This window comes from Geotrypetes seraphini, chromosome 14 (genome assembly GCF_902459505.1).
Source record: "Geotrypetes seraphini chromosome 14, aGeoSer1.1, whole genome shotgun sequence".
In the NCBI taxonomy this organism is placed as follows: Eukaryota; Metazoa; Chordata; class Amphibia; order Gymnophiona; family Dermophiidae; genus Geotrypetes; species Geotrypetes seraphini.
Window position 1 is genome coordinate 62,120,735 of NC_047097.1, and position 26,909 is coordinate 62,147,643.

The window sequence follows — 26,909 nt, forward strand, 5'->3', positions numbered from 1 at the left end:
GAAATAGAGCATAAGGGCAGAACTGGTCCTATGACCATGACATATTAGATTTCTGTTAGCTGGGGCTTGATTTCTGACATCCTGTTTATCAATTAAGATAAGCTTGTCTATCATGGTGTCTAAAAAGACAGTTATAAAATAATCAGCTAACATTTTGATCATGAGTTACTGGAACCATGTAGAATCCATCAAGGGGTCAGGGATAGTAATTACAAAAATGAGCATGTGTTAATTACAAAGCTTTTTCGCTGTTCAGAGTCCCAGCATGTACTCACATAGGCCAGGATTCTCAAAAAAACACGTTAAAAAGCGACAATCTGTTAATGTGAGACATTCTCAAAAAAAGCGAGACATTCTCAAAAAATCACGTATGCTAATGAGGTCAGTGGACAGCAGCAAAGATTCGCTAAATTTGCATGTGCCCATCGCTGGTGAAGGGGCCTAAGGCTCTGACTGGCCTGGACACCTAAGTATCCGGGCCAATCGAAGCCTTAGGCCTCTTCACGGTGTATCCGGGGAGGGGCCTGAGGCTCTGATTGGCCCAGGTTGTATAAGGCAGGCCAGCTGGGAGGAGGGTCCACCCTCCATGCATCTATGTGGAAGTAAGGGGGAGGGAGCGTCGGAGGCATGGGAGGGGGCATCACAGGTGGGGGAGATCACTTGGCAGCTGAGAGAGTGGGCATCTTTCCTGCTGTGGGGAGGGGGCTGTCACCGCCATTCCAGGGGGGTGTTCTCTGCCGCTGCAGGAGAGGGGTGTTATGATGCAGCGGGAGAGAGAATGGGCATCTCTCCCATTGCATCACAACACAGGCTCTCTATCTATCTCTGACACTGACCGGCACCCCTGGACCAGTCGCTTCTTTTTGTCGCAAAAAGCCGATGCTGCTTTTAGAAAATGGCTCAGCATTTTTTTAAGCATCCAACGGAGGCCTCATTTCAATGATGAAGAACCCATTTGCAGAGGGAAGCTTGTCGGAGATTACTAGAAAGCTCGCTATTGACAGAGATAATCTGTTTTGATAATCCACTGCTAAAATGTGAATAGGCTAAAGCTTCGGTAAACAGTTTAGTGACAGCGTTAAAGTTTTGAGTTTCAAGTTTTTATTCGAATTTAATGAATCGCTTATTTCATTTACTAATCGATGTACAATATAATAAAAATATATATATATACAAATAAATATTTGGTGCTGACATACAAAGTGACATTGACAGTATAGGGTAAAACTAACGTGAGTCGTGAGGGAAAAAGGGGGGAAAAGTTACAATGCTGATCAAGTAAGAAAAAAAAACATTAATGGAATGAACAAAAGGGAGGGTAAATTTGGTGCCAAATTGGCTTCATATATTATTAGATGGAAAAAAAAAGATTATTGAATGGAAAGTAAAAGTTCAAATGCATCATTAAAAAGGTAAGTTTTTAAGGTTTTTTTAAACGATGCTAAGTCTTTTAGTTCTCTAATATATTGAGGTAAAAGGTTCCATAGTTGAGGGGCCATAACCGAAAACATGTCGTGCCTTCTGGTGCCTATGATTTTCAGAGAGGGAATTGAAAGAAGATTATGGGAAGTCGAACGGAGAGATCGTGGGGAATTATATGGTATTAACATCCTGGTTACGAATTGAGAATCTTCCCCTGAGTCTTTCTGCTAGACAGTTGTCCTTTCCTGGAATACATATTGCTGTGAAGTTGGATTGAAGGTCAATAACCAATGACCATATCTTTACCGCTTCCTTGTATAAGATGATGGATCCTGTCCCTCCTTGTTTGTTCAGATAAAACATAGTGACTTGAATATCTGTTCTGATTTGAATGATTTGGTGTTAGAGCTTGTGTCGGAAAACTCAAAGTGCTAAGAAGACCACTCAAATTTCTAGAAAATGTATACTTTTGTGCCAGAGGAGAGACTTCCAGATGCCTTGAGTGAAATGCTGATCTAAGTGGGCACCCCAACCTACTTTGGATGCATCTGTTGTTAGTATTAGAGATGGGGGTAACTGGATGAAAGGGTATTCACTGTAAAAGATTGGTTGGCTGTTATTTAATTTAATTTAATTCTTATATACAGCTAATAACCGTGAAGTTTTTAAGCGGTTTACAAAAATGATGCATTAAAGATACAATAAATAAAAACTAAATAAATAAGATAGGTACTTGGAAATTCCCTAACTGTCCCAAAGGCTCACAATCTAACTAAAGTACCTGAAGAAACAGTATGAAAAATAAAAATAAAAAGACAGAGGTAGAGATAGAGATAGAAATGAAATATTCCAACAAGTAATGAAAAAATAATTTAAAGATAGAATTAAAATAATAATTAAAGTAAACAAAATAGAGATAAAAATAAGCATAGAGAGAAACAGAAACACACTCCAAAAAAGCATCAAGATATTTGACTTGTAATTATTATGATCATTTAACACCAGATCTTAAATGCCTTTCCGGAATACATCATATCCCTATCCCTCTCCATACCCATCTCCATCTCCACCCCAATTCACTTCAACCACCATTCCCATTCTGGTCTTTAACTGCCTTCAACCCCAGTTCCGAAGGCTATCATCTGGGTCCCGAGTTTCCTCCAAGAACGGGCGACATCTCTGGCAAGGTAATCTCCACCGCTGCCGCACATGATGCAAGATCCTCAGAGGTAGACCCTTCGGAATGGGGGAGGAGTGAAGATGGTGTCGGGTACCCTGCTGGAACGGGCTCCCGAACCGACCGTTGGTCTGAGCGTCGGACTGCAGCTCTACTCTGTCGGCTCTCCCCTGCTGGAATGGGGGAGGGGTATAGATGATGCTAGGTGCCCTGCTGGAAAGGGCTCCCGATCTGGCCACTAGTGAAACCGGCAGTTATCACCACCACACCATCCGTATTATCTGAGATTTCAACTGAACTAGCATAGATAGGGGCTGAGTGTATTAATTCCATCTGGCCTTCAGGAACCATTGAAGGGCTCTCAAATGCAATCATGCATATCAAACTACATGAACTGCAGCCGCCATATGGCCTAAGAGGTGCAAAAAAGTTCTTGCCGGTATTCTTTGATAAGGATGGAGTTGCAAAATGATGAGCAAAATTGATGAATGCAGTGCTTGGGGAGGAATATCAATGAACTTCGAGTATCGAAAAGGGCCCCAATGAATTCTATTTGCTGAATAGGATGAAACTTGGACTTCTGTGGATGAATCAGGAATCCAAAGCTGTGAATAAGAGTTATTGTCTGCTGCAATGCTTGGAAGATTCTGTCTGGGCTTGAAGCGGAAATCAGTCAGTCATCTAGATATGGGAAGATGCTGATTCCCCGTTGTCTCAAGTGGGCTATTGCTATGATTAAACACTAGGTAAAAACCTTAGGTGCTGAGGAGAGACCAAAGGGTCATCTGAAAATTTAATTTGTAACCTCGAAGAATTATGCATAACACCCATGAATCTGATATTATGGACTTCCAAGTCTTGTAAAAGTGTTGTAACCTTCCTCCTACTGGCAAGTGTGGAGATGGGGGAGTGTCAAAAAGATAGAGTAGGTTTCTGCTGCTGCCCCTTGGATTGATGTTGATGTTTCTTGTCTCTAGGTGCTCATGTAGCAGATTGCTGTCTGTATGGTTGCGATGGTTTTTGAGAGGAATAATGTTTAGGATAATTATAAGTTTTCTTGCTGGTGTGGTAAAGCTTCTTGGTTGAGAAGTATGGAAGTTTCTTATATGTGAAACGTAATTGTTCAATGTCGTTGTTCTCTAGGGCGTCCATCACCTTATCATGAACATCATTACATAATACTGAAGTTTTAAGTCAGGCCATGTGTCTGGTGGAGATTATTATAGCCATCCCTCTTGCTGCTGTATCATAGGCGTCATACCCTGCCCTTATCATATTTTTTGAGAAATCTAAATTCCGTAGGAGCTGCTTGAATGACAGTGTGGACAGTGTAGGCAAGGAATCGATGTTCGACTTCAGACGTTCTAACAAAGTGTACACATATTGGGTGTAATTTATTTGGTGCAACACTATCCTGGATTGCAGCATCGCATTTTGATAATTATATTTCCCCAATATGTCCATGAATTGCATATCTTTTGGAAGTAGTGCAGATGAAAATTCCCATGAACTTTTGACTTTTCTCTAGCCGATTTTATGAATGTAGATTGATGTGGTAACCGGGGTCTTCAATGACCCATTATTACATCTTGCACTTGATTCTTAGCCTCTAGACTTTTCATGTTTGGATGGGATGTATATGGTGTGGACTAAATAGTTTTATGCTGGTCTAATAGCACTTCATGAATTGGTAAGGTAATGATCTCCTTTGGAAAGTCTAAATATTTAAGAACTTTGAGATTATCAGCCTTGGGGTCAGGCTTAGCTGTGATTGTTATACTGAGAGCCTGCGCCACGGTACCCAGGAATTTCAAATAAGAAATGTCTTTCGGTTAAGAAGAAAGCTGTGGTTCCAGTGGAGAGGGGTCTGAAGGCAGACCTGGAGTGTTTCTGGCAGATGTTGGTTCTCATATAAGTGAATGAAATGGGGTTGATTCTCGTGAAGAGAGTAGCGCTGCCTAAATGGAGGAAGTACACTTCTCCCTCCGTGTTCATGGTTTCAGCAATCACGGCTTTGATTATTCACGTTTTTTAGCTTGCTGGCTCCTCCCCCCAAATTACATCAGCTTGCATAGAGAAATCGCTGATTCCAAGCATTTACAGAGAAAATCACTGATTCCCAGCACTTTCTTCACCGTGTTTTGCCTCTCTTTCAGGAACAGGCCAGGTCTCCCACCATATTCACGATGGTTTTTAATAGAAAACAGCGAATAACATGAAAAAGTTATTCGCAGTTTTTCAGTATTTTTGGTTCTGTTAATCCCCTATCACAGCGAATATGGAGGGAGAAGTGTAATAGATATCGACCATAAACATCCTCTTGTGCACAGTATTGTAGAGATTGAATGAGGTGGAGAAGAAGGATGCTGTTATTGAAGTGGCATGCCCCTAGTCATAGTAGAAGCTTCTGGAAGAGATATTCCTGGTTATTGTAGAAAAAATTGTTTAAGGAGAGTCGGGAATGTCTTGAGAAGTCAATGTAATCAAGACCAGATTTTGCAGAGTTTGGCTGAGTGGCTCCTCTGATAATACTGGCAGGAGTAGAGAGTCTTGTGATGGTAAGGCAGCATAGTAGCCTGTATGTTTATGCCACTTGCTTGATGGAGGAGTAAGAGGCTTGAGCAGAAGAAGGCGCCTCAGAAGAATAGGAGTAGTGGAGATGATGTAGAACTGTGCTTTCTGCAATGCAAAGGAGTAGCAGTATGATAAACTTTATCCTGTTCCAAATGCTTTGGGGAGTGCTTAGATGAAGTTAGGTTCCACCCTGGGGAGCGATGGGAGACATCATCCTGGTGTCGATGTCGATTAGGCACCAGATCCTGTTGTAGAGGTTGTGTCAGCTCCGTTGCAGTGGGATCTTGGTGCGACGTTGCTGGGTGCATCGACATCGGCTGTCAATGTTGAAATGCCCAACATCGAGGGAAAAACCTGCTCCGCGTCTCTATACTTTTTAGCAGTAGAGGGTAGGGAGAGAGTTGAGTCAATATGAAGGGCCACCTTCTGATACAGCGGAAGAGCGTTTGAGAGAATGCTTTGGAGAGGAAGAAAAGTCTGCTTGATTGTGTCCAAGCTGATCTTGCTTTCTAAGGAAGTCCTTTAGTTTTTAAATGACAGTTCGGAGTGTGGGGCAACACAGGGGGAAGACACCGGACCAGCTGGAAGCAGCATCTCTTCAGAAGTAGTGGCACAAGCAAATCTCCAGGAGGTGGAGAAAGTGAGACATGCTGGGCTTCTTACCATTTAGCACACACTAATCATTAGCGCACTTTAGTTAAAGGAGTCCATAGATATCTGGTAATCAAGTTTCAAGTTTAATTACATTTGATGGATCGCTTATTACAATATCTAAGCGATGTACAAATTAAAAACCAACAGATTTTGGTAATACATTTAATATGGTGGGACAAGACACTAGACAGAGGATTTGGACATACATGAATGAGTAGGTAAGAGGGGAAAAAGTTACAATTATAATATTTGTTGAAATTACATAAAAGGGAAGCACATTAGGTAAAAATGGAATGGATATAGAAAAAATTTAGTTGATTATTATAAGAATGCAAGAAATTGGAATATGTTTATCATAAATCAAATGCATCTTGAAATAAATATGTTTTTAAAATTTTTTTAAAAGAAGTGATATCTTTTTCAAGTTTAATAAAATTTGGAAGGGCGTTCCACAAGGAAGGTGCCACCACTGAGAACATATCATTTTGTCTTGTGCCGATAACCCTCAAAGACGGGATTGAAAGCAGGTTCAATGAAGACGATCGTAGAGAACGAGAACAATTATATGGGACAATCATTTTTGATATGAATTGAGGCTCATTAAAGATTAATGTTTTATAAACCAAAAATATAACTTTAAAGGTGATTCGATGAGAGATAGGGAGCCAGTGTGATTTAATAAAAAATGGGGTTACATGATCATATTTTTTTGCTTTATGAATCAGTTTGATTGCGGTGTTTTGGATTATTTGAAGCCGTCTCTTTTCTTTTTGGGTTATGTTGATCAAAAGAGAATGAATGAAGTTAACATAACCTCTCACCCCCACCCCAATCTCACAATGCTATATCTCTATTATATATTGCAGGAGAACTCGTTTACAGCACCTGTTAACTTACAACAGAGTTTTTTCTTTAAGGGCCAAACTAGTGTTTTTAAACTGCCGTTGATAATCAGCGCTGAATCTAACTGGCTCTTACTTATCTATATAATGGTGGTCTGCAGAGAATTGGTGGGGGATATATTATCTCTCTTTCACTGAAATGCCTGCACCAAGAGATTTATGTACAGTGCAAATTTGAGGAAGCAATCTGATAAAGGGAGACAGTTATCAACAGGGCATCATAAAGGATAAGGTAGTCTTGCCGTTAGAAGAACTGATAAGCTAGCCAAATAACCTTCCATTGACCTATGTACCAAACACATTAAAACAAGACACAACTGTGTCTTAATTCACTGAGTCTAATAACTGTTCCCTCTAAGCTGAGCGGAAGTCTTCCAAGTGCATTGTTACCAGTAAGGGGGGGTGTTTCAATAATGTATTTTCAATTGTAGGGACGGGCACTGAATAATTTATATACAAATACGAGAAAGCGATATGATAAAGGGAGAAAAAGTTATCGACAGGGCATCTTAAATGATCAGGTAGTCTTTCTGTTAGAAGAGAAACATTTTATACTGAAAGGCAGCCAAATGACTAGTTATTACCTTACATTAACTGCCAATATTGGTTGTACAAGACTGAACTTTAAACAAGTGATTTGGAACCATATAGGTCTTTATTTAACAAGGAGATTTTTATGACCGATGATGGCGTCGAATAAGGAATTGGGCTAGAAGTCCTTCTGAACTCAGTATCCTGGAGCACTTGAGGTCTTCTCCTTCTCTTAATCTAGTAGGTGTGATTAACCAGTTCATTTGATGTGTTTATTATATTAAATACCTACATGGTGAAAATGTGCATGAGTCAAGTCTCATTTGAAAGGAAGATCTGGAATGAGAGGACATAGGATGAAGTTAAGAGGTGATTGCTCAGGAGTAATCTAAGGAAATACTTTTTTACAGAAAGGGCAGTAGATGGGTGGAACAGTCTCCCAGAAGAAGTAGTAGAGACTGTGTCTGAATTCAAGAAGGCGTGGGATAGGCACGTGGGATCTCTTAGAGGAAGAGATAATGGTTACTGTGGATGGGCAGACTAGATGGGCCATTTGGCCTTTATCTGCCATCGTGTTTCTATGTATTCAGGTTTTTGGCAGACAACGTACTTGTTTCTCACTGGCATAATTTGGGGATTAGCGTGCAAGAAGCAGAGGTTAGTTCTGATCTTAAAGGCATGACAAGTGTTTTTGGTATATTATTCTGCTTTTGTGTGTGGGTGTGGGTGTCTATTTCTTTTGAGGATTTGAGTAGACAGTATCATCTCAGACCCACTCATTATTATCAGGGGTTGCAGTTTTCAGCATTATTTGAGCGGTTCATGGATTCTTGACTTGGTGAGTAGAGAGGATACAGGTATTATCGGGCAGAATAAGAAGGCCTCAGCTGTATATAGGAAGGTTATGTTTAAGGAGAATGATGGGTGTACAACTCTGGAAAAGGTTTGGGATCATGATTTGGAGGAAGGTTTGGCAGGGGATGTATGGACAAGTTTCTGGACTAGAGTCCGAGGGCTCACTTTGTCTGCCTCTGTAACTCAAGTCTTTGTTATATGATGCGCATCGGTCTCTATGGACTCCTTACAAGGTGTCGATGTTGTCAAAAGATGGGTCCAGTATGTGATGGACTTGCAAATTGGAGGTGGGGGGCCTTTAAACACATGCTTAACACTGTTTGATGCTGCCAATTCTCATTCCAATAGCTGAGCACGTTGTCCCTTGGTAAAGTTTTCTCTCCACAGGACATTGAATGTCGATACAAATCCTCATCAAACCCTGAATTCCTCCAAATTATATAAGTTGGCAGGATAAGACAACATTGCATTGGCATTCGATTGACCTATGTCTGTAGGATTCACTGTGCGTACAGTACTAACTTTCAATTCTATGGCAAGAGGTAAGAGAAAGGGAATGGGACTTGGTATACCAGAGGACATAATTTGAGGTTGAGGGGTGGTAGATTCAGGGGCAATGTTAGGAAATTCTACTTTACGGAGAGGGTGGTGGATGCCTGGAATGCACCACCGAGAGAGGTGGTGGAGAGTAAAACTGTGACTGAGTTCAAAGAAGCGTGGGATGAACACAGAAGATTTAGAATCAGAAAATAATATTAAAGATTGAACTAGGCCAGTTACTGGGCAGACTTGTACGGTCTGTGTCTGTGTATGGCTGTTTGGAGGAGGATGGGCTGGGGAGGGCTTCAATGGCTGGGAGGGTGTAGATGGGCTGGAGTAAGTCTTAACAGAGATTTCGGCAGTTGGAACCCAAGCACAGTACCGGGTAAAGCTTTGGATTCTCGCCCAGAAATAGCTAAGAAGAAAAAAAAAAAAATTTAAATTGAATCAGGTTGGGCAGACTGGATGGACCATTCGGGTCTTTATCTGCCGTCATCTACTATGTTACTATGTTACCTTTCTGTGGTTGCAACGGAGGGTTAAGTGACTTGCCCAGAGTCACGAGGAGCTGAAGCGGGAATTGAACCCAATTCCCAGGCCACTACACTAACCACAAGGTCAGAGTTTTGTATTTATTGTAACACTATGCTCTGTTCAGATGTTATAGAAGGTAGGAGAATATGAGGACTGCGAAAAAGCTGGCAATCTCTCTGTCACAGAGCTTTGCTGTATCATTGACTGACCCATAGAAAAAGTGATCTGTGACTCAAATCTAAGCAATCTAAAGCTGTACAAGGCTATGAAATAATTAGTTGAACAATGAAAATTAGTAATACGCATCCCCTCCCCCTTTTACTAAACTGAGATAGCGGTTTTTAGCGCAGGGAGCCACACTGAATGCTCCGTGCTGCTCCTGACGCTCTTAGAGTTCCTAGAAGCGTCGGGAGCAGCGCACAGCATTCAGCGCAGCTCCCTGCGTTAAAAAACGTTATCGCAGTTTAGTAAAATGGGGGGGGGGATTAGTATTAATTAGAAGAGCAAAATACGGTATGCTAGAGAATGACATGGGGACAAAATTTTCCCCATCCCCGCAGAAACTCATTTTCTTTTAGTTTCCCTGCCCCATTCCTGCAAGCTCTGTCCTCATCTGAACAAACCTCAAACACTTTAAAATCATAAGTGTTCGAAGCTTCTGCAGTTAAGGCAGAGCTTACAGGAATGGAAGAGGGACAGCGACAAAACACATGGGGACGGGACGGGGAAGTTGAGTGGAAAAATTTATCCCATGTCATTCTCTACACCACCACTCTAGAAATCAAAATGTAGTAAAAATGAGCCAAGTAAAGAACAATCAAGCCATTTTGACATCACTGATGAGGTTGGCTCTTAGGCATTGGTAGAATGAGGCATTATGACATCATAATGCCAGCTCTGGTTATCATAGGCTTAAACTTTTCACATTATTTATTTACTCAATTTTCTATACTGTTCTCCCAAGTAGAGAATGACACGGGGACAAATTTTTCCTCATCCCCGCGGGAACTCATTTTGCCATCCCCATGAGTTCTTTTCCTGACCCTGCCCCATTCCTGCAAGCTCCGTCCTCCTCTGCATAAGCCTCAAACACGTTAAAATCCTACGTAGCAACATTCTAGAGCTCAGATTGTGATGTCATGTCTCATTCAACCAATACCTAAGCTCCGTCCTCCTTTTCACAAGCCTCAAACACGTTAAAATCCTACATAGCAACATTCTAGAGCTCAGATTGTGATGTCATAATGCCTCATTCCACCAATGCCTAAGCTCCGTCCTCATCTGCACAAGTCTCAAACACTTTAAAATCATAAGTGTCCGAGGCTTGTGTGGTTAAGGCAGAGCTTACAGGAATGGGGCAGGAACAGGGTCAAAACTCACGGAGAAGGGACGGGGAAATTGAGTTCCTGCGGGGACGAGGACAAGTTTGTCCCCGTGCCATTCTCTAAGGTATGCTAACAGATTTAGCATGTGCTAATAAATTAGTGTGCATTAAATGCCATGCCACCCATAAGTATACAATGGCATTTATCATGCATTAATCGTTAGCAACCCGTAAATGATTTATGTGTGTTGAAAAATAGAGTGGGATGCACTTTTTTTTTAAAAAATAAAAATGACTAAGTCGTATATTTTGCAGAACACCATACCTCTGCTAGCTCCTTTACTAGGTGAATCTCCACAGTGACTATCAGCTTGACAATTCTCCCAAAGAGAAGGCCACCACATTTGACATTATTGTTCAATGTGCATTGCCATGCAGGTCAAGTTCCTGTTTCTTCTGTTGACTAGCTGAGGATGCTATAAGTCCCTCCTTTCTGTCCCCTTCTCTTCGGCTGCCAACTCCATACTCTGTCCCTTCTGCCTTGCTGCGCCGTAGGCTTGGAACAGGCTGCCCGAATCCCTACTGCGGGCTCTGTCTCGGGCAGTGTTCAAGGCCCCTCGTAAAAGCCCACTTCTACGAGACTGCTTCAGCTCCTCTCACCTTGGGTTCTGCATCCCCTACCCTATATGTCATGTCTGTCTGTCCAAGTTAGATTGTAAGCTCTTCCGAGCAGGGACCTTCTATAAATGTCAAAATGTACAGCGCTGCGTATGCCTTTCTGCGCTATAAGTGATAACTAGTAGTAGTATGTTCACGGTCCCTGGGAGGGAATTGCAGCCATTTCACAATCGTGACACTGGAGGGCACTGCAGGCAATCAAGTTTACCCTGATGGAGGCTTCAATTGTCCTTGGCATTATCACCAACCACTGTGTCTGTGCCCACAAAGTAGATGCGTTTCCTGCTGCTTATGCCTGTATTTTGTTAACAAAATTACCTTCTTATGTTCTCGCCCTGATTATATAAGAAAGCATGCAATGAGTATGAAAACAGGTTAGAATTTTACCTACCTAGGGGGGATACTGCAGTTAAAATATAATTTTGAAAATTAAAGGAAAGCTTTAAGTTTAATACAGGTTTGGTTTATAAGGCAAATGAAGTACCTTGGTTTGCGAGCATAATTCGTTCCAGAAGCATGCTTGTAATCCAAAGCACTCGTATATCAAAGCAAATTTCCCCATAGGAAATAATGGAAACTCAGACGATTCGTTCCACAACCCAAAAACTGTAATACAAAATACTATACGTACTTGTATTGCAAGACCTCGCTCATTTAGAACAGTCACTACACTCCTGCAGCGTCAGAGAGAGAAGAACCATCGGCTCAGCTGTGATGCTGTGACACATGTACACTGAATGTACTCGTATTGCAAGACTTTGCTTGTTTAGAACAGTCACTACACTCCCGCAGCGTCAGAGAGAGAAGAACCATCGGCTCAGTTGTGATGTGTGTATACGGAATGTACTTGTATTGCAAGACATTGCTTGTATATCAAGTTAAAATTTAATCAAATGTTTTGCTTGTCTTGCAAAACACTTGCAAACCAAGTTACTTGCAATCCAAGGTTTTACTGTATTTAAAAGTTGCATGAGTGAAGTAAGAATGTTAGTGTGCATTAGAGGGAGAGGGAGAGTTAGGTACAGGAAGATACAGGACCCGTGTTACTTCTGTAGAGTTTAGAGAGGGTTCTTTTGATGAAAACTGCTTTTAAATTTAATAGATACAGTGACTATGAGAGTTAAGAATAAGAAGACACTTACAGCCTCTTTTATAAAACCGCACGGCAACAGCCCCGAAGCCCTTTAAATCTCTGTGGGCCGTTAGCGCAGGGAAGCCGCTAACGTGGCTTTGTAAAAGAGGCCCTTAGATGTTGTCAGGAGAAATTGTAAATCAATTGCTCTGTTTTAAAGAAGTGTTTTTGGATGATAGAAATCTTAAGGAGAGTTGGGGAAAAAAGGTAAACAAAGTAAATTTATATTGGAAAGCTATCCGGAGTAAATTTCAGTGGAAGTTTGAGCAGGTTTGGTAGAGTTTATTAAATATTTGTCTCTACTTTAAATATTTCTATTTGGTAAAGGAATAAGAGTATTAGAATAAGGGCAAAAGTGAGAAATAAAGAGTTCTAGTCATTTAACAGATAGAAAAGAATATTTATTGAATTTTAATTGAATTGAGATGGTGTTTTTAAAAGATATTGTTAGTTTAAAGCTAAGCAGCAAGCCTGGTTGGCCCGGAACTTCCTCTTCAATGTTAGAATTGACGTCGGGTGGGGAAGGCTGCTCGGCCCAGTGCTCCTGTGTCCTCTTTATGGTGTTGGGAAGCAGGGAGAGAAGAACTTGGCGGCAGTGGCTTGGGGGCCTGTACCTCGATGGCAGCGGCGGTGGCTTGGTGGAGGGCAGGGAGAAAGAAAGACAAAGAAAGAAAGGAGAGGGTAGTGAGACAGAAAGAAAGGGGGCATGGAGAGAGAAAGACAGAAAGAAAGGGGGCATGGAGAGAGAAAGACAGAAAGAAAGGGGGCATGGAGAGAGAAAGACAGAAAGAAAGGGGGCATGGAGAGAGAAAGACAGAAAGAAAGGGGGGGACAGAAAGAAAGGGGGCATCGAGAGAGAAAGACAGAAAGAAAGGGGGCATGGAGAAAGAAAGAAAGAAAGAAAGAAAGGGGAGAGCTGCCAAAGGGGCCTGCCTTCATTCTGAACTGCTCTGACTCTAACTCTGCCCAGTCCCACCCATAACTCCCACCAACTCCGCCCATACCTCTTTCCAGCCCCACCCACAACTCTGTCCAGCAGCAGCAGTAGCCTCTCCTTCCAGTGGCAGCAGGAGAGGCCTTTCTGAAATGTCATTTCTTGCTGCCACGGGACCAACGGCAGCAGGAGATGATGTTCTACAAAGGCCTCTCATGCAGTTTCAGAGGGGAAATTACGGACCGGATTTTATATATGTAAAATTCGGACCCCAAGGCCCATCCAGTTCTACGCCCACACCATGCCCTAGCCTCACCCCTAGTCCCGCCCCCTCAGCCTGCTCATCTCAGTCAGGAAGGCATCCGTGCATGTGCGGATGTGACATGATGATGGCGTACGTGCGTGCACATGACATCACCGTGTTGTATGCGCAGATGTCCCTCCTGACACGATTTGCTTTTCAAAACCCAAAGTGCCTAATTTTGAAAAGACATCCGGATGCCCGGACATGCCCTCTAAAATGAAGACATGTCCAGATAAATCCGGATGTCTGGTAACCCTCTATAAATGGCACTTCGGGATGAGCTCTCTTTATAGACTAGTGTTGGATGCCAAATTCCACACCAAACTCTGAGCTTGAGGACTTACGCCAAATGAAACCAGGCGTCAATCCTGGCATGCGAGTTATGCGCAGACAAATCATGGGCTGTATCCGTAGAAGTTTTGTCAGCCGTAAGCCCAAGGTCATAATGCCGTTGTACAGATCCATGGTGAGACCCCCATCTGGAATACTGTGTACAATTTTGGAGGCTGCATTATCAAAAAGATGTGCGGAGAGTTGAGTCGGTTCAGCGAATGGCCACCAGGATGGTCTCAGGACTCAAGAATCTCCCGTATGAGGAATGACTGGGTAAGTTGCAGCAGTACTCACTCGAGGAACGTAGAGAGAGGGGAGACATGATCGAGATGTTCAAATATGTCACGGGCCGTATCGAGGTGGAAGAGGATCTCTTTATCCTTAAAGGACCCACGGCAACAAGAGGGCATCCGTTGAAAATCAGAAATTTCATGGCGACACCAGAAAATATTTCTTCACCGAAGGGGTGGTTGATCGCTGGAATAATCTTCCACAACAGGTAATTGAGGCCAGCAGCATGCCAGATTTTAAGAAAAGATGGGATTGGCATGTGGGATCTCTTCATGGAGGTAGTTAGGGGGTGGGCCATTAGGGTGGACAGACTGGATGGGCCGTGGCCCTTTTCTGCCGTCATGTTCTATGTTTCTATTTGGCATGTGGGATCTCTTCATGGAGGTAGTTAGGGGGTGGGCCATTAGGGTGGGCAGACTGGATGGGCCGTGGCCCTTTTCTGCCGTCACGTTCTATGTTTCTATTTGGCATGTGGGATCTCTTCATGGAGGTAGTTAGGGGGTGGGCCATTAGGGTGGGCAGACTGGATGAGCCGTGGCCCTTTTCTGCCGTCATGTTCTATGTTTCTATGTTTAGATCCACGATATTCTACAGGGAAAGGGATTGGGACTTGTAGACTGCCTTTTTGTAGTTTTACAACCACACCCAAAGCAGTATAGTAGGGTTTTGGTGGCCTCGCACTTTCTACCACAAGCCCACCCACCAGATATCTGGGTGCAGCTCTGCTAGGTTTTCCCATATCAGATTCTGCTATTCTAGAGACAGGCATGTGCTGTTTCATTCAGATCTTTGTGGGGTGGGAGGGGGTTCGGCACCACTGGGGAGTGTGGTGGGGTCATAACCTAATCCCTCCAGTGGTCATCTGGTCAGTTTGTGCACCTATTTGGCACTTAGATGTCTAGCCCAGAACGTTTAAGTTCCAACCAGGATAACCAGGTAGGGTTACCAGATTTTTCATCTGGTAAAAGAGGACGCTTGGCCCCACCCTGTTACGCCCCCGGGCCTGCCCCGTTATGCCCACAGCTCTGCCCTGCACCACTCCACCCCATCCCGCCCCCCCCCCAAACCCAGCCCCACACAAACCTTGTCTCTTCAGGCCGGGGCTGGAGTGCATCTGCTCAGCTTTTCAAACCCAGACAAAGTGCCGTGTTTTGAAAAGCTGTCCAGCCTTTATAATTCATTGAGGCAGAAATGACCGTACCTCTTATTAATGAAGAAAATGCAAAATGGCCTCCTGTCACTGGTAAGCTTACTTCCTAGAGTGTTGTGTACCCCAAGAGAGTCCAGTTAGCATAGCATTGCTTAAGACAATAAAAAGAATTCATGTTCAACGGTAAAGAAAGGGGTGCCCTTAGCCACTGTGTATGCTGTTCTGGATGGAAGAAAACAAACTATGCCCTTCACTTTGCTAAAAACCTGAAAGCTTGGCTTGAGCAGTGATTCAGCAATATTGTGTTTTCTGTAACGCTTATCTTATCAAGTAAAGCAATTAATCCACTCATAGGAACTCTATGAGCATTGGGAGCAGCGCAGGCCATTCAGAGCTACAAACTGCTAGTGTCGTTTCGTAGAAGAGGGGGCAAGTTTGAAAAACCACAGTTTGCCTATTAAATTTTGCATTGTCTTCAAGGTCGTGGTTCTGATTTTTAAAGTTATTCACGATAACATACTACTATAACGCGACACAATTGATGAAGCTTTACCAGCCTCCTAGATCAGTGGTTCTCAACCCTGTCCTGGAGGGCCAGTCGGGTTTTTGGGCTAGCCCTAATGAATATGCATGAGAGAGATTTGCATATAATGCTATCCCTGAAATCCGACTGGCCTGGTGGTCCTCCAGGACAGGGTTGGGAATCACTGCCCTAGATCATTAAGATTAGAGGGAATGTTTTGATTATCAACAGATGAATTAGCAAAAATGCATTATGCTAATATGAGAGCAACTATAATATCAGTTGCAGGTACATTATTATGGAGTAAGTTCACAGGACAGTCGAGGCTGCTTTCTGATATTCCAAAATTTAAGAAACTGCTGAAAACAACTTTGTGAGGGCATTCTCGTGATTGATTTATGATTCTGATTGTAAATCTGTGGTTACCTATTTACCTCTGTGTTAGCAGGGGTAAGGAACTCTAGTCCTCGAGAGCCGTATTCCAGTCGGGTTTTCAGGATTTCCCCAATGAATATGCATTGAAAGCAGTGCATGCAAATAGATCTCATGCATATTCACTGGGGAAATCCTGAAAACCCGACTGGAATACAGCTCTCGAGGACCGGAGTTCCCTACCCCTGTGTTAGGGAATCAACACCACTCTGATTCACCAAATGCAACTCATCCAAAACACCGCTGTCAGACTAATCTTCAACCTGAGAAAATATGGCTTGATTACAGACTTCATCAGGCAACTGCATTGGCTACCTATCCCATCACAAACAACTTTCAAAACTGCATGCATCATTCACCGTATACTTTACGGAAACTCCGCGGCTCTTCTCATCCACCTCTTCTCCAAGGCATGGTCTACTTCCCGCAGAACCCTCAACAGAATACTTCTAAATCTCCCTTCCACAAAAAAAATCTGCAATACAAACGTTTTTTCCACTCAATGCTCATCTTTCTAGGCGTAAAAACTTGGAATGACCTTACTGAAATGACCAGGACAGAACCTAACTACACCAGATTCCGGAAGAAACTGGAAACTCATCTATTTGACACTTAATCACTTGTATCCTCTCCTCCCCCCTCCACCCTTCTCCCTCCCCTCCTCTCCTCTTCTCCCACCTCTCCTCCCCCTTCTCTTTCCTCACCCCCCTTTTTAAGTCGCCTTAATCCTACCTAGGTATGAGCGATGCAAAAATAGAAGATTAGATTAGATTAGTGTGTAATTACATGCTGATTTGTTTTTATGTAAACGCGTTAGATTTTATGTTTATATTTATTTTTTCTATAATCATTATATAAATACAGATTACAGTCTCAGACTTAATCCTTTTATATTTAAATGGTATACTTAAATTATATATATATATATTTTTTTCTTAAAGCACATTTTTTTTCATCTGGCTTTCTCAAATTGAATAATTAAGAGGTCCTTTTATCAAGCTGCGCTAGCGGGGTTAGCGCGTCGGACATTCCCTCACACGCTAACCCCCGCGGCTGGCTAAAAAACTAATGCCTGCTCAATGCAGGCATTACCGGCTAGCGCAGCAGGCGGTTTAATGCGCGGTATTATGCGCATTAAACCCCTACCGCAGCTTGATAAAAGGACCCCTTAATTATTCAATTTGAGAAAGCCAAATGAAAAAAAAAAAGTGCTTTTAGAAAAAAAAAATATATATATCTATATAATTTAAGCGGGTTAGAAATTTTTTAAAGAAATATTAGGGATTCTTAATTTTCACATATTCTCCACAGCTCTCCATATGTGTCCCATTCCCCCCTATATGGATCTGCTCCAGTTGTTCAGTTTGTTCTCCACACCAAATAATTTTGACGCCCTGTTTTCTTTTTTCCCCTCTTACATCTAGTTACGGTAACTTTCACCTGATTTTGTTTGCGTTCTTCCCAACACCCCTCCCCCACATATATTCTTTTGTCCTTGTTTTCTGTAAGCTCACCATTTCCTGAAATTCTCTCTTTGCCTTTCAAAATCTGAGTGCGGCTGTGTCCTTGCCATTCTCTGTTCTTACATTCCTGTTTTCATTTGATAATCTGTTAGATAAGATTGATAACCCTGGTATTTGAGTTTGCCTTTGTCTTTTTTTATTTTTTTTTTTTGCTTGACCTTCATCATGAACGCACCATTCTCAAAAACTCCACCATGCAGAGTTCACTACCAGCAGATAGAATCTGAATCCAAAGCTGATGAGGGTTGGTCCCAGGCTCAAAGCATTCGAAGCGGGTGTCAGGTCAAAAGTGCGCCGGGACAAAGGCACGAGCAGACAATTGAGCGCAGTGCGGAGGCGCGCGCTGAAGAAAATGACTGTTTTTAGGGCTCCAAAGGGGGTGTGTGTGGGGGGGAATCCCCCCCACTTTACTTAATACACATCGCGCCGCGTTGTGGGGGCGTTGTGGGGGGTTTGGGGGGTTGTAACCCCCCCCCCCCAATTTTACTGAAAACTTCACTTTTTCCCTGTTTTTAGGGAAAAAGTTAAGTTTACAGTAAAATGTGGGGGGTTACAACCCCCCAAACCCCCCACAACGCCGGCACGATTTGTATTAAGTAAACTGGGGGTGCTCCCCAACAAAACCCCCTGTCGGAGACCCTAAAAACAGTAATTTTCTTCGGCGCGCGCCTCCGTCTTGCGCTCAGTTGTCGGCGCGCGCCTTTGTCTTCCGCGTTGTTGTCTATGAACCTTCGAAGCGCCTGGCCTAGACAACCATTTTGCAGAGACCAGGGATATTGAGGGTGAGATAGAGAGGTAAACCAGCATGAAAACCTCAGTGACTATATATATAGGTCTTTGCTGCTCCATTTTCATATCCCCACCATAAATGGACAATGGTAGGATTACGGTGGATTCCATTTAAATGTGGGAGGTAAAAAGACTTCTGCTGCAGAACATAAAAATAACCATACCGGGTCAGAACAATGGCCCGTCTAGCCCAGTATCCCATCTTCACTTTGGCCAAACCAAATCACAAGTACCTGACAAAAACCCAAATGGCAGCAACATTCCCTGCTGCCAATCCAGGGCAAGCAGTGGCTTCCCCCATGTCTGTCTCAATAACAGACTATAGATTTTTCCTCCAGGAAATTGTCCAAACCTTTCTTCAAACCAGCTGTGTTAACCATTCTTACCACATCCTTTGGCAAAGCGTTCCAGAGCTTAATTATTCTCTGAGTGAAAAAATATTTCCTCCTATTGGTTTTAAAAATATTTCCCTGTATCTTCATCAAGTGTCCCACTCAGGATTTTATAGGCTTCAATCATATCTCCCCTCAGCTATCTCTTTTCCAAGCTGAAGAGCCCAAGCCTCTTTAGTCTTTCCTCATACAAAAGGAGTTCCATCCCCTTTATCTTGGTCATTTTTCTTTGAATCTTTTCTAGTTTTGCAAATCTTTTTTGAGATAAGGTGACCAGAATTGAACACAGTACTCAAGGTGAGATCATGCCATGGGGTGATACAGAGGCATTATAACATTCTTAGTCATGTTTAGCATCCTTTTTTTTAATAATTCCTTGCATGTTTGTTATTTCTGTAATGTATACCATCTGGAGCATGTGATTTATTACTCTTTAACTTGTCAGTTTGGCTTTGTACTTCTTCCAGGTTCACCATGATTTTTTTCAGTTCCTCCATTTCATCACCCTTGAAAACCATTTCCAGTTCAGGTATATCTCTTACAACTTCTTCCATAAAGACAGAAGCAAAGAATTTGTTCAATCTCTCCGCTATGGCCTTATCCACCCTGAGTGCCCCTTTTGCTCCTTGATCATCCAGTGGTCCCACAGATTCCCTCACAGGATTTCTTCTACTGATGTACCTACAAAAAATTGTTACTATGAGTTTTTGCCTCTGTGGCGCTGTGGTTGGAGCTACAGCCTCAGCACCCTAGGGTTGTGGGTTCAAACCCCGCACTACTCATTATGACCCTGAGCAAGTCACTCGGTCCTCCATAGCCCCAGGTACATTAGATAGATTGTGAGCCCACCGGGACAGATAGGGAAAATACTTAAGTACCTGGTTGTAAAAGTTTCAAGTTTATTAAAATTTTGATATAAACGCAATGTCAAATATTTTAAATGCGTATGACAATAAAAGTTTTTGGGGGACAAAATAAAACAATTTATACAAATAAACATACAATTGATGCACATAATTAATTAGTGATACATAGGGAAAGAGGGGTGAACTACAATTTTTAAAGAAAGTAGAAGAACATTTAAGGAAAAAACAACATCGGGAGGGTAATTGAAAAGTTTTACAAGTAAGGCTAGGCCTAAAAAGTGAAAGGGAGAGGTTGTGGCCTATATAGAAACATAGAAGATGACGGCAGAAAATGGCTACAGCCCATCAAGTCTGCCCACTCTGCTTACCCACCCCCTGTCTATGCCCTAATGACCCAATTTTCTTATCTTGACCCTCGTAGGGATCCCACTGGGTATCCCATTTATTCTTAAAGTCTGGCACGCTGTCTGCCTCGATCACCTGCACTGGAAGCTTGTTCCAATGATCAACCACTCTCTCTGTGAAGAAATACTTTCTGGTGTCGCCATGAAATTTTCCGCCCCTGAGTTTGAGTGGGTGCCCTCTTGTGGCTGAGGGTCCCTTGAGAAAGAAAATATCATCTTCCACTTCGACACGTCCCGTGAGGTACTTAAATGTTTCGATCATGTCTTCCCCTCTCCCTACGTTCCTCGAGAGTGTAGAGCTGCAATTTGTTCAGTCTCTCTTCATACGAGAGACCCTTAAGCCCCGAGATCATCCCGGTGGCCGTCCGCTGAACCGATTCAATTCTGCGCACATCTTTACTGTAATGTGGCCTCAAGAATTGCACACAGTACTCCAGATGAGGTCTCACCATGGCCCTGTACAACGGCATTATGACTTCAGGCTTTCAGCTGACGAAACTTCTATTGATACAATCCAATATCTGCCTTGCCTTAGATGAAGCCTTCTCCACTTGATTGGCAGTTTTCATGTCTGCACTGATGATTACTCCTAAATCTCGTTCTGCTGAAGTCCTAGTTAAAGTTTCTCCGTTCAAGAAGTACGTCCTGCATGGATTTCCGCTTCCAAGGTGCATGACCTTACATTTCTTAGCATTGAAGCCTAGCTGCCAGGTTGAGGACCAACTTTCCAATGTAAGCAGGTCCTGCGCCATATAATTCTGTAAACTGCATTCACTTACTATATTACATAGTTTGGCGTCATCGGCGAATAGTGTTATTTTACCTTGAAGCCCTTGAGTCAGATCCCCTATGAATATGTTGAAAAGGAGTGGACCCAGGACCGAGCCCTGCGGCACTCCACTGGTCACCTCCGATGTTTTAGAGAGGGTACCATTAACCACCACCCTCTGAAGTCTGCCACTCAGCCAATCATTGACCCATGCAGTTAGTGTATCTCCTAACCCCATCAATTCCATCTTGCTTAGCAGCCTGCGGTGTGGGACACTGTCAAAAGCTTTCCTGAAGTCCAGGTACACGACGTCCAAAGACTCTCCCAAGTCCAACTTTCTTGTTACCCAGTCAAAGAAGCTGATGAGATTGGATTGGCAGGACCTACCCTTGGTGAATCCATGCTGACTGGGATCCCGAAGATTCCCTTAAGAACATAAGATCGTGTCCAATTTGCTTTTAATTAGTGTTTCCATGAGTTTGCACACTATATAACCTTGATAGGTGGTATATAAAAACCAAATAAACTTAAACTTTATCGATGCTTTGTATCTAACTTGCCAGTGCATATTATCTTCTTATTTTCTTCATTTGGATCTTTAACGTTTGAACTTTGTGAAGAAATGCTTTTATGCATTGAGACAATCCCATGCTGTCCATTCCTTCCTTGATAACTCATCCCAGATTACTCTCCTTGAGAATCATATTTCTCAGCTAGACTACTGTAATGTTGTCAATGCTGGCATCTCTCAGGCCCTTCTACATAGTTTACAAACAATTCAAAATATGGCTATCAAGGACCTATTAATATCTTGCGTTTCAAAATCTATTAGTAGGAGGTATATATCAAACCAATACTAGGAGCTGGTCTCCCTTTGCCACCTCTCAATTATCTCCTATTAAATGTTAATCTTCAGACCCTCAGAAATGCCACCAGATGTTCAACATCCTTTCATAACACCTGGCTTTATGCATGCATTCTTCACCGGGTCACTTATAAACTTTTAACGTTGTTTACATACTTAGATTTAAATAGAATGTGTTTAAACTTTCAACCTTCAACCTTCAATTTTACAAATTGATATGCTGTGACTACAATGTTCATACTCATGTTTCACCCTTAGAGGGTTTCCTCAGGGCTACAATCCCTAAAACAAAAAGACCAATCTTAATGAGAGTAAAACATACTCCTATTGAAAGTCCAACCAATTCTAATTCATATGTATTCTTACCTTAACTAGAGTTTATTTTACGCGACGGCCACCCAGTAACTGTTATCAAGATGGCCGTGGCGTTCTACTACTCACACTAAATACTCCCCAAACCAGACGTCAGTGACGCCGCAGGGTGGAGCTTGCAACTGCAGGCAGCGTCATCAGCAGATGACGTCACGAAACCGGCACTGACCGCCAGCCAGGAGTATTAACCGCTGAACTTCAAAGAATAAATGATGAGTGGTTTATCACTCCCATATTTTTTTAAACGGAAACGGGGAAGTTTTCCCCAGGGAGACATCACAGGAGAGACAACCACTCCAATTCCAGGTTGAGCCCAAAAGGAATAATTGTGTTTAGGCGGTAAATCCACCTCTGCTCTAAATAATTTAGTCTAGCCTCCATATTCCCCTCCGCCCACTGTATTTTCAGGCTATCAATAACCCTCCACTTGATCTGGTCTAATGTATGATTTTTGGAAATCCAATGTTGTATAAGTGGGGCTGACAAGGTTTCTGTGGATTTGTGTTCATTCAGTCTTAACTGGACTGGACATTTTGTACGACCTACAAGGGGACAGGAGCAAACTATGATATAGATTACCCAATCTGTTTTACAGTTGGTGTCATTCCAAGTCTGGATAATTCACCCAGTTTGGGAGTCTGACCAAGATCCTCCTTCAATGGTTTTATCACACCATTGACAGTGTGAACGTTTAATATGAACACCCTGTTTTTGGATGGAAACCCCTCGTTGGTTCAGCATCTGGCCTATCGTCTTCCCTTTAGTATAAGCTGTCATAGGGAACGCATCTAACCCTCTCAGGGTCCTTAAAATTGGCTAATGTTGCCTAATATACCCTACCATAGCCTTTGCTGCCTCTGAGTAAGGTAGGACACACACTAATCTGTCTTCCCCCTCACCCGGGTGATCATCTCTACGATTGTCTTGTATTAATAGGTCCTGACTTCTTTCCCAGGTTCAAAGCTGGACCTAAGACGCACCTGTTTTCCGTAGCTTATAAAATGCAGCGGTCAGCATCGACAGCTAGATTAGCCCAGGATATTCAGTGCTGGACCACGTCAGGGCACCGGCACTGAATATTAGGTGCTGAGATCCAACCACTGCGTCACACACTCCTCCTCGGAAGCCATGGTGAGGGCACAATTTGCAAATAGCCTCAGCTGTAGTGCTAAGGGGCCTCCAGCTCACTCAGAAATGAATGCGCCCATTCTCTGTTCTAAAGACAGAGATTCTATTGATCACCCTAAAGGCAGACCCTGCCATCAGAGACACTGCATTAATGCTTCAAAACTGGAAAACAGTATAGGGCCCCTAGTTTTGCATGGCCCTCTGAGTAGAGAATGACACGACAAATTTTTCCCCGTCCCCACAGGAACTCAATTTCTCCATCCCGTCCCACGAATTTTGTGGCTGTCCCTGTCCAAGCCCCCCTCCTGAAAGCTCTGCCTTAATATTACATTAGTGATTTCTATTCCGCCATTACCTTACGGTTCAAGGCGGATTACAAAAGGAATTATCTGGCCATTTCCAGAGGAATTGAAGAGTAGAGCGAGTTGCTTCAGAGAATTGGGATGAGTCTTATGGTGTTAGTTTGTTTTCAAGTCTGGGGTCGTTATCAGTAAATTGGAGAGTTGGTAGTCTAGTTTTGCTGCTTGTGTGGCTAGAAGACCATCGTACAGTTTTTTTTTCGTTTGACGTCTCTGATTGGGGGATGCGTGAACGGTTTGTGGGTTCTCCTATGTCTGGTTGAGGTAGTTTGGATTAGGCGATTGTTTAGGTAGGCTGGGCTGTCTCCGTTTATGGTTTTAAATAGTAGGCAGTAGAATTTGAATTGTACTCTTGCTTGTATTGGGAGCCAGTGTGATTCGAGGTATGCCGCCGTGATATGGTCGTGTTTCCTCAGTGAAGTCTTAGCGCTGTGTTTTGAACTGTTTGTAGTTGTTTTATCATGGTTGCGAGGCAGGGGAGATAGAGTATGTTGCAGTAGTCTAGAAGACCTAGGACCAGGGACTGGACTGAGAGCTGGAATTGTGTTCTGTCAAAGAATTTTCGAACTTCAAGTTTCAAGTTTCAAGTTTATTAACTTTTTAATATACCGACCATCACAAAGTATCTGGCCGGTTTACAATAAGATTTATAAAAATTTTAAATATAAAATGTAGTGAGTGAACATTAAAGACATAGTTTGACTAACATGAACGTGCGGATAGGAGGGAAAGGGAGGGGGAAAGTTACATATTTTAGAGAAGAAAGGGAGAAGTGGGGATGGGAAAAAACATATTGGGTAGGATCGCTTTTTTAAAGCGGTTGGTTGCATGAATTGGAATCAGAAGAGTTTAAGAATAAAGAAAATGGGAAGAAAATGGGAAGAAAAGAGAAGAAAAAAAAAAAAATAAAAAACTAAGAAGAGCCAAATGCATCTTGCCTTAAGTTTCTCATGACCGCGAATGATTTTTGTATTGTTTTGTTGATTTGTGGTTGCATGGTACAGCATCTGTCTATCGTCATTCCTAGAAGTTTTAGAATGGGTTGTATGGAGTATGTGATTGAGTTTATTACTAGATTTGTTATGGTTGGGGTTTTATTATTTTCGAGGAGAATGAATTTTGTCTTGTCTGGGTTCAGTTTCAGTTTGTGATTTTTCATCCATGTTGCTACTGTTTCTAGTATCCTGTGTAGTGTGTCTGTCATGGAGGACGTTGGTTGGTCAAAAATTAGGAGAATGGTGATGTCGTCTGCATAGGAGATTAAGCCTAATTTGTCCAGGCAGGTGCCAAGGGATGCAATGTAAGGATTGAAGAGAGTTGGGGATAGTGGAGATCCTTGGGTACGCCGCAGGGGTTGAACCATGGTTCTGATTTTTCTTTGTTCAACTTTACTCTGTATGTTCTGGATTGTAGGAATCCTTGAAACCACACAAGCCTCAAACAATCCTTGAAACCACATAAGCCTCAAACACTTATGATTTTAAAGTGTTTGAGACTTGTGCAGATGAGGACAGAGCTTTCAGGAATGGGGCATGGACAGGAAAAGAACTCACCGGGACGGGAAAATGAGCTCCCACGGGGATGGGGGAAAATTTATCCTCGTGTCATTCTCTACCACTGAGTCATTGAAAAGTCTTTCATTGCATTATTGCTAAATATTCTACACTGCATCAAATATTGACATCAGTGTTGTAATTGGTGCTCAGACTCTTGTGAAATCAGTACTTTGGGAAGTTGCCAGGAGATTGTAAGAGCAGGAGAAAGAAAATGTTTACAATGGTTAAACAAGTAATTGCTGTGAGGTGTATAAAAAGCTGAACTGGCAGGGATGAGGAACAGATCTACAACGCAAAAAAGACCAAGAGTAAGTCAGTATGAAGACCACCATCTTTCTGCTTATTCTGGGGTGTTTCCTTCTCTCTGGTGAGTAAAACATGCATCAATAATAATAATAACTTCTGAATCTTTCACACAGTGTCATTGGTCTTGATGTTTGCAATATTTTGCTTTCCATCATGTAATGGTGTTCCACTTCTCTCTTAAATAGACAATTTTAATAAACCATTCTAAGAAGTTTAGATCCACATAATTTTAAATTTTTAAATAATTCAGTTAACTCAAATGAAAATATTAACATATCAAAGACATGCAGCAGGCCAATATTAGCAAGCTCAGATCTATAGAATGACACGGGGACAAATTTTTCCCAACCTCTCGGGAACTCATTTTCCTGTCCCATCCCCGCAAATTTTTTTTTTTGTCCTGTCTCTGCCCCATTCCTGCAAGCCCCATCTTCATCTGCACAAGCCTCAAACACTTTAAAATCATAAGTGTTCGAGGCTTGCGCGGTTAAGGCAGAACTTACTGGAATGGGACAGGGATAGCAACAGCGACAAAACTCACGGGGTCAGGGAAAAATTTGTCCCCGTGTCATTCTCTACTCAGATCGCTCCTGACATAAGGTTATGTTTTACTAGCTACATCAGGAAAGCTCATTCTGTAAAGAAGATAAATTATAATAAACATCTAAAAATACAAGTAGAATTTTCAAACAGTAATCAGATGGTCCATTATTCACAAAAGAATGGAAAATGCATGTCACAGAGATCTTCACGTGCATCTTAGTACCTTTTATATTATTTTATGTTATTTACTATTTTAATATCATGTTTATTCATACATTGTAATTCGCTTAGAAATAATTTTAATTAAGCGATTAATCAAATATTAATAAAACTTAAACTTAAACTTTCAAAATGGCACTGGCGTCTGATATCACCAGACTATAAATGAAACAGAACCAATCAGGGGCTGCTAAATAAGAGATACCCAATCCAGCTCTTCTTCCAGCCCCTGTGGTGAAACTATCTAATTCAAATATCCAGTGTTGTTCCTTATAATTAAGAATCCATTGGTACATTATTGGACTCAGTTTAATCATCTGATTTTGGATATATGCTGGTGTATAATTGACTGTATTAATGCAGATGGGAGGGTGGCATTCCTGAACGAATTCTTAAGTAAAAGGAACATGGCTATGTAAACCGTATAGGTAATATAAGGTATATAAATTTGTATATAAATTATGAGTGACTCTAATAATACTTACATATCTGATGGTCCTTAGAAAAACTTACCTGCCCGCCCTAGCA

General features: G+C 42.2%; 1 protein-coding gene across 3 annotated transcripts in view; it reads left to right on the plus strand.

The window, feature by feature from the left end:
- The first annotated feature begins 7,824 nt into the window (after positions 1-7,824).
- The window catches only part of LOC117348427 (cathepsin L1-like), a 59,861-nt gene continuing 40,776 nt past the window's right edge, over positions 7,825-26,909 (plus strand). The window contains exon 1 of one of the 3 annotated variants that reach the window (XM_033920578.1): positions 7,825-7,917. The gene's annotated coding sequence lies outside the window, so the exon portion shown is untranslated. Of the gene's footprint in view, positions 7,918-9,151; positions 9,273-25,527; positions 25,681-26,909 lie in introns of those variants that run through there. The other 2 variants (XM_033920580.1, XM_033920577.1) reach the window with 2 other exon arrangements.